Source organism: Mustela nivalis (genome assembly GCF_964662115.1).
Source record: "Mustela nivalis genome assembly, chromosome: 17".
NCBI lineage: Eukaryota > Metazoa > Chordata > Mammalia > Carnivora > Mustelidae > Mustela > Mustela nivalis.
Window position 1 is genome coordinate 57,646,198 of NC_139036.1, and position 9,166 is coordinate 57,655,363.

The window sequence follows — 9,166 nt, forward strand, 5'->3', positions numbered from 1 at the left end:
CCACTATCCAAGGCTATCTTTGTGGCCTTGGACAAATCCTGCCACCTCCCCAAGCCTCTGCTTCCTCCTCTGTAAATTGGAGTCATGTAAGAAGCCCGGGGGGGGGGGGGGGGCACCTGGCCTGTGCTAGCAGCTTCTGGCAGCTGCTATGGTTACTACTGTTCCTGTTGTCACACTAGGACCCCATTTCTCATCAATTCTGAACCAATTCCTATTCCCAGAGAAGCTGGCCTCTGATTCCTGATCTCCCTGGGTCCCTACCTCTCCCTAGCTCAGTGGCCCCCTGGGGGTCCCACCTTTAACAGCCCTGTGGCCAGGACCAAAATTGGTGAGCCTCCCTACTCCTAAAGGCATTAGCAGGACCCGCCCAATTCCCTCCAGGGTGGGCGTGGGCTGGGTGTGGGCTGGGTGGGAGCCGGGTGTGGTGTGCCAGCCGGCCCCTGCTGGCACTGGGCCACCCCGTCCTTCTGCCCTCCTGGCCCCTTGACCCGAGTCTGGCTACCCAGGTGGACTTTCTTCCTCCTCAGCAGTAAGAGGACTTGGCCCTAGATTCCCCCTTCGGCCTAGACAAAACTGTGCCAGGGGAGCTGGGAGGAACCCCAAGGTCAGCATGCCCCTTTCTCAGCCCTGGAGGCTCTTATCTCCCCCTTCCACGTTTGCCTTGAGGAGCAGAGTCTGAAGGGAGACTCTGCTGGGGGGGGAGGGGCTGGTTCCGTGGGACCAAAATCAGGCCGTCCTGTTGGTCTCAGCGGACAGCCAAGACCCTGACCCTTTAACAGAGCTCCTGAGAGGGATGGTGATGGGAGGTTAAGAAGTAGAAGGGACCAGTGCTGGAGGGTTGCTTCCCAGTGGCACATGCAAGGACCCATTATTGTGTGCCGGTCACAAACCCCGGGGGGCTGTGGAGACAGAGAGGAACAAGATTGGGACCTGTGTGCAAAGCGCTGGGGCTCATTGCGAAGGTGGAAGTGCACAGGGGCTAGAAGAAAAAGGATGAGGGTGGCCTGATCAGAGGGCTGTGAAGTGTGATCCCAACTCTTGTGACAACTCAGAAGGGGTACCACTAGGATCCTCTCCATGTTAGCGAGGAAGAGACCGAGGCGGAAGGAGATGAATTGACGCAGCTGGGGTGGGAGGCAAGTCACAATCTGACTTAAGATTCTGGCAAATTCTCCAGATACCGGAGCCAAGGGGGCAGTCCTGGAAGGCCAAGGAAAACTGTAGGAGCCCCCAGGAGAGGGACTCATGGCGGTGATTGACATCAGGGATTTGTCCCCTGGAAACAGAGCCCACCGCCCAGGGCCCAGCGACGTAGGCGCAGGGATGCGGACTGTGGCCTTGGCTGCAGCCCCCTGCACCCGTGCAGCCGGAGGGCAGAAGGGCGTCGAACAGACTAGGGTATAGTTTGCGGTCGTGTTGCACAGCCGTTAAAAACAGTTCGGCAACTCTGTGTGCTGATGATGAGAAAGACATCCAGGATACATGAAGTGGAAAGCAGACAACAGCCGGGCGCATGTTTGACATAACTCCATTTGCCCGTGTTTAAAGAACATACCCATGGATTTGCTGGTAGATCCACAAACGCAGTCTGGAAGTCCATGTGTGGGGTGACCCTGCGTGGGAGGGTAGTGGAGACGAGCAGGACAGACACGTGCTTTTCATTTCATACCGTGTGCATGTGTTAATCACTTACAGAAAACACAGTCTAAACTTTTTCTAAAATTAGCCTAAAGGGGGAAGCACCTGGGTGGCTTAGTCAGTGAAGTGTCTGCCTCCGGCTTAGTTCATGATCTCTGGGTGTTGGGATCGAGCCCCACATCTGCGGCAGGCTCCCGGCTCAGGCGAGTCTGCTTCTCCCTCCCTCGGCACCCCCTGGTGCTCTCTCTTTGTCTCTCATAAGTAAATAAAACCTTTAAATAAAATTAGCCTAATGGTATCAGGAGGGTCTGGACAGGGAGGGGTGAAGAAAGGAATTGCTGGTGGGAAGAGGAAAAACAAAGCCAGAGGAGTGCGGGAGCCCCGGTTATGGTCAGGGAGCTTCTGGCCCCTGGTCAGGCTGCATCCCAGGACGTGCTGGGGAGGCTGATGGGCATAAGGAGAGAGAGGCAGGACGTGTGTAAGGGAGATTCTGCTAGGTCTGGAGAGGCGTTTTTATTTTTCTGTAAGCAGTGGGGAGTTTTTAAACTGGAAAATTGCATCTAGTATTTTACTCTTTGAAAAGTGCTTTCATAGACATGGTTACGATTTTCATCTTAACAGCAGTCCTGCAGGGTAGGCAAGCCAGGCTTTATAGATGAGGAAACAGGCTTTGTGGAATAAAGACCACACACTCGGAGTTTTAAAATGAGAACCTTTGTCCTTTGTAAGCACTGCTTTGCAGGAAGACTGGGGAAGGGAGCAGCTACCACCGGCACCCCCTCCCAGTACGTGAGAATGATAGCCTTTCTTTCATGTCTGAGCAATCCCGAGACCCCCACCTCACGACATTCAGATCAAGAAGGTGAGACATCGTGACCCCCAGAAGAAAGGGCAAGAGGTTCCTGAAGTCTTAAGTTAGAGAACTCAGGGAAGGTTCTGGTAAGGGATGCCTGGGTGGCTCAGTCGGTTGAGGGTCTGCCTTCAACTCAGGTCATGATCCCAGGGTGGTGGGATCTAGTCCCATATCAGGCTCCCTGCTCAGCAGGGAGTCTGCTTCTCCCTCTGCCTGCCGCTGCCCCTGTTTGTGTTCATTCTCTCTCTTTCTCATAAATAAATAAAACTTTTTAAAAAGTTCAGATAATATACCTTTGAAGGATGTCCCTGTGTTTGTCCAAGAGAGTAAAAATATTAGGAGTCTTTTTATTAGCTGAGATTCAAAGAAATTTAGAACACATAAGAAAGCTCTGTTGAATGAAGCTCACTTTCTTGTCAAGGTTCAGAGAGGTATAGGGCTGTGCCCAAGGCCACACAGTTGGTGGGGAGCAGAGCTGGGTACTCTACCATAGACCCATGTTCTTTCCAGCATCATGGACCACACCCGTATTACAAAAGGGTCATTCTGGCTGTGCTTAGGACAGACAAGTTTGGCAAAGTTAGCAAGGTGAGTGAGTGAAGAGGCTACTGCAAAGGTCCGGGTCAAAGGGTTGGGGAAAGAGGCTGGGGCAACGGAGCACAGAAGAGGGATCAGAAAGGCATCCCTTCTGTCCAGAATTTGGCTGACGCAGGACCTCAGATGTCCTCTCCATTTATGTTCTGGGTTTCCCTCCCCACTCAGGGACTCTAGCCCGGCAAAGTTCGAGGAAGAGAGCTTGGGCCGGCTGAAGTTGAGGGCTTTTTCAGAAAAGGGAGCCAGTATCTCCGTGGACCCTGACCGCTAGCATTGATGGTGCAGAGTCGCCACCTAGTGGTGATTTGGGGCACGGCACCAAGGAACCCCACCTGGTCTAGACAATCCGGGGAAGCCATGATTCATCTCTGTCCCCTCTTCCTTCTTTCTCAGCAGAACACCTGGCAGCCCCACCTAAACACGACAGGCATTAAAGCTACAGGCTCACCCATAAAGGGCTTATTGGCGTTAGTAAGCTGCAAAAGCCTATATAACTCGTCTTTGCCACCCTGCCCTCCTTTCAGAAGGTCATGCCCAGGAAGGGGCGCCAGTGACCTCTCTCAATTTGGGTGCTCATGAACTACAAGATCCCAGGTACCCTAGGAGCTGCCTGCCACCCAGGTGAAAGGCTGGGCACCCAGTGTCCAGAGGCTGTTGCGGTCAGACTCTTGGGCCCTGAGATGCTTTTCAGCTCCTCTTCCTGGAGCTCTCTCCTCCCCCAGGGTGACCTTGAACTCTCTGCCTCTCCCCCAGCAGTCGCTTCTTGCACGTGCTGTTCTCAATCCTTTATCAGCCCTCCTCTGGGGCATCCTAGTCTCATCCCAGACGTGGTCATTCTGACTGGCCTTTGGGAACGGACTTGGAATATTATTCTGGAGCCCACATTACCTCCCAGATCCTGGCTGGGCTCATCCTACAGATCCCTGATCACTGCTGCATCTTCTCTGCCTCACCATGGAGGCCGCAGTCACCCTGGGAGGACCGTAGGGGGAGGGGTGGGAGGTGAGGGGGGGCACCGGCTTTGGTGGCAAATACACCAGCATACCCGCTAACTAGCCGTTTGATGAGTTACATTAGGCAATACAGCTAATCTTGAGTAGCTGAGGGTTCCCCAGGAAGACACCTCAGCCTAGAAGCTCCACCCGGAAGCCATAAACAAAAAGATGGACAGATCTGATGGCATAGAAGCTGTAGACTTCTGTGCCGCACAGATGCCCTCCACAAAGTGAGAAGCCAAGCAAATGGGAGAAAGCAATCCCGATGGTTGTAACTGATGAAGGGTCAATATCTAGAAAGTTCCCCCAAACTTAGGCACTTAAAACAATGCACACTATGACCTCATAGTTTCTGTGGCTCGGGAATCCATGTGTGGCTTAGCTGGGTTCTTGGGCTCCGGGTATCTTATGAGGCTATCATGGAAGTGTTAGTGAGCCTGTGGGCATCTCAAGCCTGGCTAGGGGACAATCCAATTCCAAGCTCCTTGGTAGGTTCAGTTCCTACCGGAGGCAGGGCTGGCTTCACAGGCACGTGACCTGGACAGTCGCACGGAGCCCCGTGCTCAGAAGGGCTCTTTTTATTTTGTTTATTTTATCTTTTATTTTTAAGCCCTCTCTACACCCAGCATGGGACTCGAACTTACAACCCTGAACCCAAGAGTCGCATGTTCTACCAAATGGAGCCAGTCAGGCGCCCCAGAAGGGCTCTGTACTAGATTTAATGCTCTGTTGTCTATTTGTCTAATACTTTTATCTTTGAACTTCTGTTTTGTAAGCGAACCAACGGGACAATGGAGTGAGTACGTGAGCTGAGGAGATACGCCTCCTCTGTGTCCGCCATCAGTCCCTGTGGCTCCCTTTGCATACGTCATTCAAGATGCCCCAGGAACCCCAGGCATGGTCCAAATGCTTTCTGTATATGTCTCAATTCATTTCATCCTCCCAACAGCCCATTGTACAGATGCGTAACTGAGACCCAGTAAATTCAAGTCATTTGTTCATGGCCTTGCATGCAGCTGGGGAGTGGGGCATGTATTCTTGGAGCAGCATATATTCTAGAGAGACCCTAGAGAAAGACTGTCATTTCTTTCTTTTTTCCTCCTTCCTGCTCTCCCTTCTTCTCTCCCTCCCTCTCATGCCTCTCTGTCTTTTTCTCTCTCCCTTTCTTCCTTCCTTCCTCCTTTTAAAAGTAGGCTTCTTCCCCACCATGGAGCCCTGTGCGGGGCTTATGCTCACAGCCCTGGGATCAAGACCTGAGGTGAGATCAAGAGTCAGCCGCCCAGGTGCCCCTGTTTTACTTTAAATTCACTTTAAATTTACTTTAAATTCATGTTTTACTTTAAATTCACAGGTAGGTATTTCTGGAATCTTTAACGATAAGAATATACAAATGTTGGGACGCCTGAGTGGCTCAGTTGGTCAAGCATAGGCCTTCGGCTCACGTCCTGGGATGGAGCCTGCTCTGCGGGGAGCCTGCTTCTCCCTCTGCGTTTCCCCTTGCTTGTGCTTCTGTTTTCTCTCTCTCTGACAAATAAATTTAAAAATCTTTTTAAAAAAGAATAAGAATATATAAATGCATACTTGTAAAATTGAAAAAGAAAAAAAAAAGACAGAGGAAGAAAAAAAGGGAACTCCTTAGTCTGTGTTCTTCTTCCTCCTGGAGCCTGGTCCTTGCCCTCCCCGTGCCCCCACCGTGGCTTGCAGCCCTGACCTTTGCAGCACTTGTGGGTGAGGGTCACCTCAAGGCTTTCAGTTCCTTGGGGCCCCTGGAAGTAGCTCCCAGGGTGGGGAGATTCTGGGCTAAGCAGAAAAAGGAACCATTCAAGAGCCCATGGGCCCCAGCGGTAATCTGACTCCCCATCTTGGGCCCCTGTAACTGGGGCTTAGTCCTGGGTCGCAGAGTAAGGCGGTGTGGATCTGAACCAGTGCGGGTCTCTTGATGCCAGTGTGACATGGTGCTGATGTGGGACACAGAGGCAGAAGAAAAATTATTAATTTCCTTACCTACTGACAAGACCTTAAAACAGGCAGAGTGACTCTCCTCTAGGGACTGAACTACCCCCTCCTTAAGGATGTGTTAAGGGCAAAGGACAATCCTAGACTGATGACCCCCTACCCCCAGCCAGGATCCTGTAAGTCTACTTTAACAATTCCTTTGGAAACCTTATCTCTAAACCTCCAAGATAGTGTCGACAATCATTCCCAAGCATATGGCCCACTGATAGACATCTAAAGAGTCTCATGAAAGGTTTTATTACTGGTAATGAATAACCTTTTCCCCAGACAATAGCTAGCCCTTCAAGATCCTAGAAACCTTGCTTCCAAAATTCCTTAGAGACTTAAGCCATCCCTAACCCCCTCTCCAACTTACAAGTATATACAGACCACTCCTCACATCCCCAGGGCAGCAGCTCTTCCTGCCCACGGGTCCTGTCTCCGAGCTCTAATAAACCACCATTTTGCACCAAAGAAGTCTGTCTCAAGAATTCTTTCTTGGTCATCGGCTCCGGACCTCACCCCACTGAACCTCACCTCTGTTCTAGAACCTCATCAGTGCTGCCCCTCTCTGTTCTGAGAAACACAAAAGCTGGTCTTTCCCTTTTCTCTTCTCTTCTTTTTCCTTTTTTTTCCTTTTCTCTTAAGATTTTGTTTATTGATTTGGGAGAGAGCGGGAGAGAGAGTATGAGTCAGGAGAGGGAGAAGGAGAGGAGAGGGAGAAGCAGGCTCCCCACCGAGCAGGGAGCCCGCCGACTCGGGGCTCGGTCCAGGACCCGGGAACATGACCTGTGCTGAAGGCAGACGCTTCACTGACTGAGCCCCCCACGCGCCCCACAAAAGGTCTTTGGGGGAGCTTTGCTCCCTCAGGCTCCACGACCCAAGGGGATGTAGAAGTGAATGCAGAGTCTGGATCCTCCGCCCCTCCCAAGCTCGGAACACCTGGGCCCCCACCATCGGCCCAGATGTCGGGTCAGGAATGAGAAACCAAATACTAGGTGTGAGGACACGCTCTCTCTCTCTGAAGCTCTGGAGGACCTTCCCACCTCCCCCCACATTCTCAGATCCCAGGTCCCGCCTCGACTTCCTTAACCTCCTCCATTATCAGCTGCTCCTTGTATAGAGCCTTCTGGACCCCAGAGGGCCCTCTGGATAATTCTTGGAGCAGGGCCTGGCCAGACCAGCAGGGCCCTGCAAGTGTCTGGCGTATAGGAGGAGCAGGGGGGTCCCTGCTTGCTTCCTTGCTCTTTCCTCCTCTTATGGACAAAGCCAGCTAAGCGGAGGCCCCCAAATTCTCATCCACCTGCCTTGTTGAAGAAAGGGCCTTTGCTAAAGATCCCGAGATGAGATCGTCTTGGGTTTAGGCTGACACACAGAAGGCCGTGTGGCCACAAATTGAGGGACATCCAGAGCCACCAGAAATGAGTGAGCCTATAAGTGTTGACAAAGTTGACAAAGTGTTGGGTTGACAAACCCAACCAACTGGCCACCCATGGTGTTTTATCTATCGTCCGTTTTTTTAAAATAGAGATTTTATTAGCTTTTTCCACGTGGTTCAGATTATGGGAGGATATCTTCATAAATAGGTATGGGGGCTCACGTTTTTCCTTTTTGCCTCAGGATACGTCCTTTCAAGTGAGGGAGGAAGGTGGGCCACAGGGTAAGGGAAGCGGGAAAGGAAGGTCCCTGGCAGCCTGGTCCAGAGCCTCCCGGGGCGGGTCCCAGCCAGTGGCCAGCAGGGGGCACTGTGGGGCTGTGCAGCGGAGAAGGAGCAGCAGCCAGGGCACCCCCCCCCCCACTTTCCTGACACCCCATCACTCACAGCCTGAGCAAGCAGGGGGAGCTGGCCCAGTTGGTTAGTTCTTTAGCGACAAGGCTATCCCTGAGTGTAGAGCACAAAAGCCCACCCCTTGCTCCCCGACCCTGGGGCCAGCCCCCTGGGGACACCTGGGCCCTGCCCAGCAGGCCAGGGGTGGACTTGTCCCTCCCCCACCTCACCCCTACCCAGCAGCAGCTCTAGCCCCCGTGTGCGGGGAGTGTCCTGTGCCTAGGGGGTGGGGAGCAGAGATCAACTCTCAAGGGCCATGTTCCAGAACGATTCCAGTTTTGCCAGTCAAGAGGCTCCTTCCCTACTTGAGTCCACTGAAGTGAAGGGGGGGGGGCGTCTCTCTTCCCGGAGGCTCTCCCCACCCTGCCCACGGATGCCCCCTCTCCTCTCACAGCCCTCACAGTCCTCACCCTCTGGCTCCTGCTCAGCCTGAGCTCACCAGGGGCCATCAGGCCCAGGATGGGGGCGCCCACCCCCTCCCTGCCCGCCTCCATCTCCCTGTCTTTGCCCTGTTTCCTGCGATCTTCCTCCTTTGTTCACTGCCTTCCTCTTTCCATCTCTGCCCCTCAAGACTGGTCTTGGCCCAGCCCACCCTCTCCCGTCCCTCCATTTGCTGCTTCTGATGGCCTGATAGTCAAGTCGCCCTGTCCAGAGCATGCCCATGTCCCCGGCACTGTGGCTGGCTTCCAAACTCCTCTTCCTCCTCCGGGTACCTGTCTGGTTCATTCCTATTTTATATTTATTTTAATTATGTCTTACTCCTATTTTAAATTAGAGGTGACTATGCAGTTCAGAAAGGCTAAGTAACTTGCCCAAAGTCACACAGCATTAGGAGGCCGTCTGGCGCCAGAGTCCAGCTCTCCATCCTGCAGCGCCGCCTCCCGGGAAAGGCCTTGCCCACTCCTGTCCTCTCCACTCTCCACTCTGCACTCACGGCTCGTTCACACAGCTCCCTCTCGGCCCCATGCACTGGTCTTGCTTTCTACGAGCGGTGTTCATTCATTCTTTGGATTTCTTTTGAGCACCTCGGCTGTGCCAGGCCCCGGAGACGAAGGTGTACAGTGCATTCAAAGAGTTCACGGTCTGAGAGACAAGACTCGTCCTGCATGTCAGCTGAACCACGTGACCAAGGCAGCCGGGAGCCCTCCCAAGCTCGGAGGATGCTTCCTGCTTCTGCAGCCCACCAGGGAGTAGAGACCTCCTGGTCCCTCCTTAGGGAGCTGTTGCTCTGGCTGTTGCCTCCATTGTGTGTGGGGGTGGGGC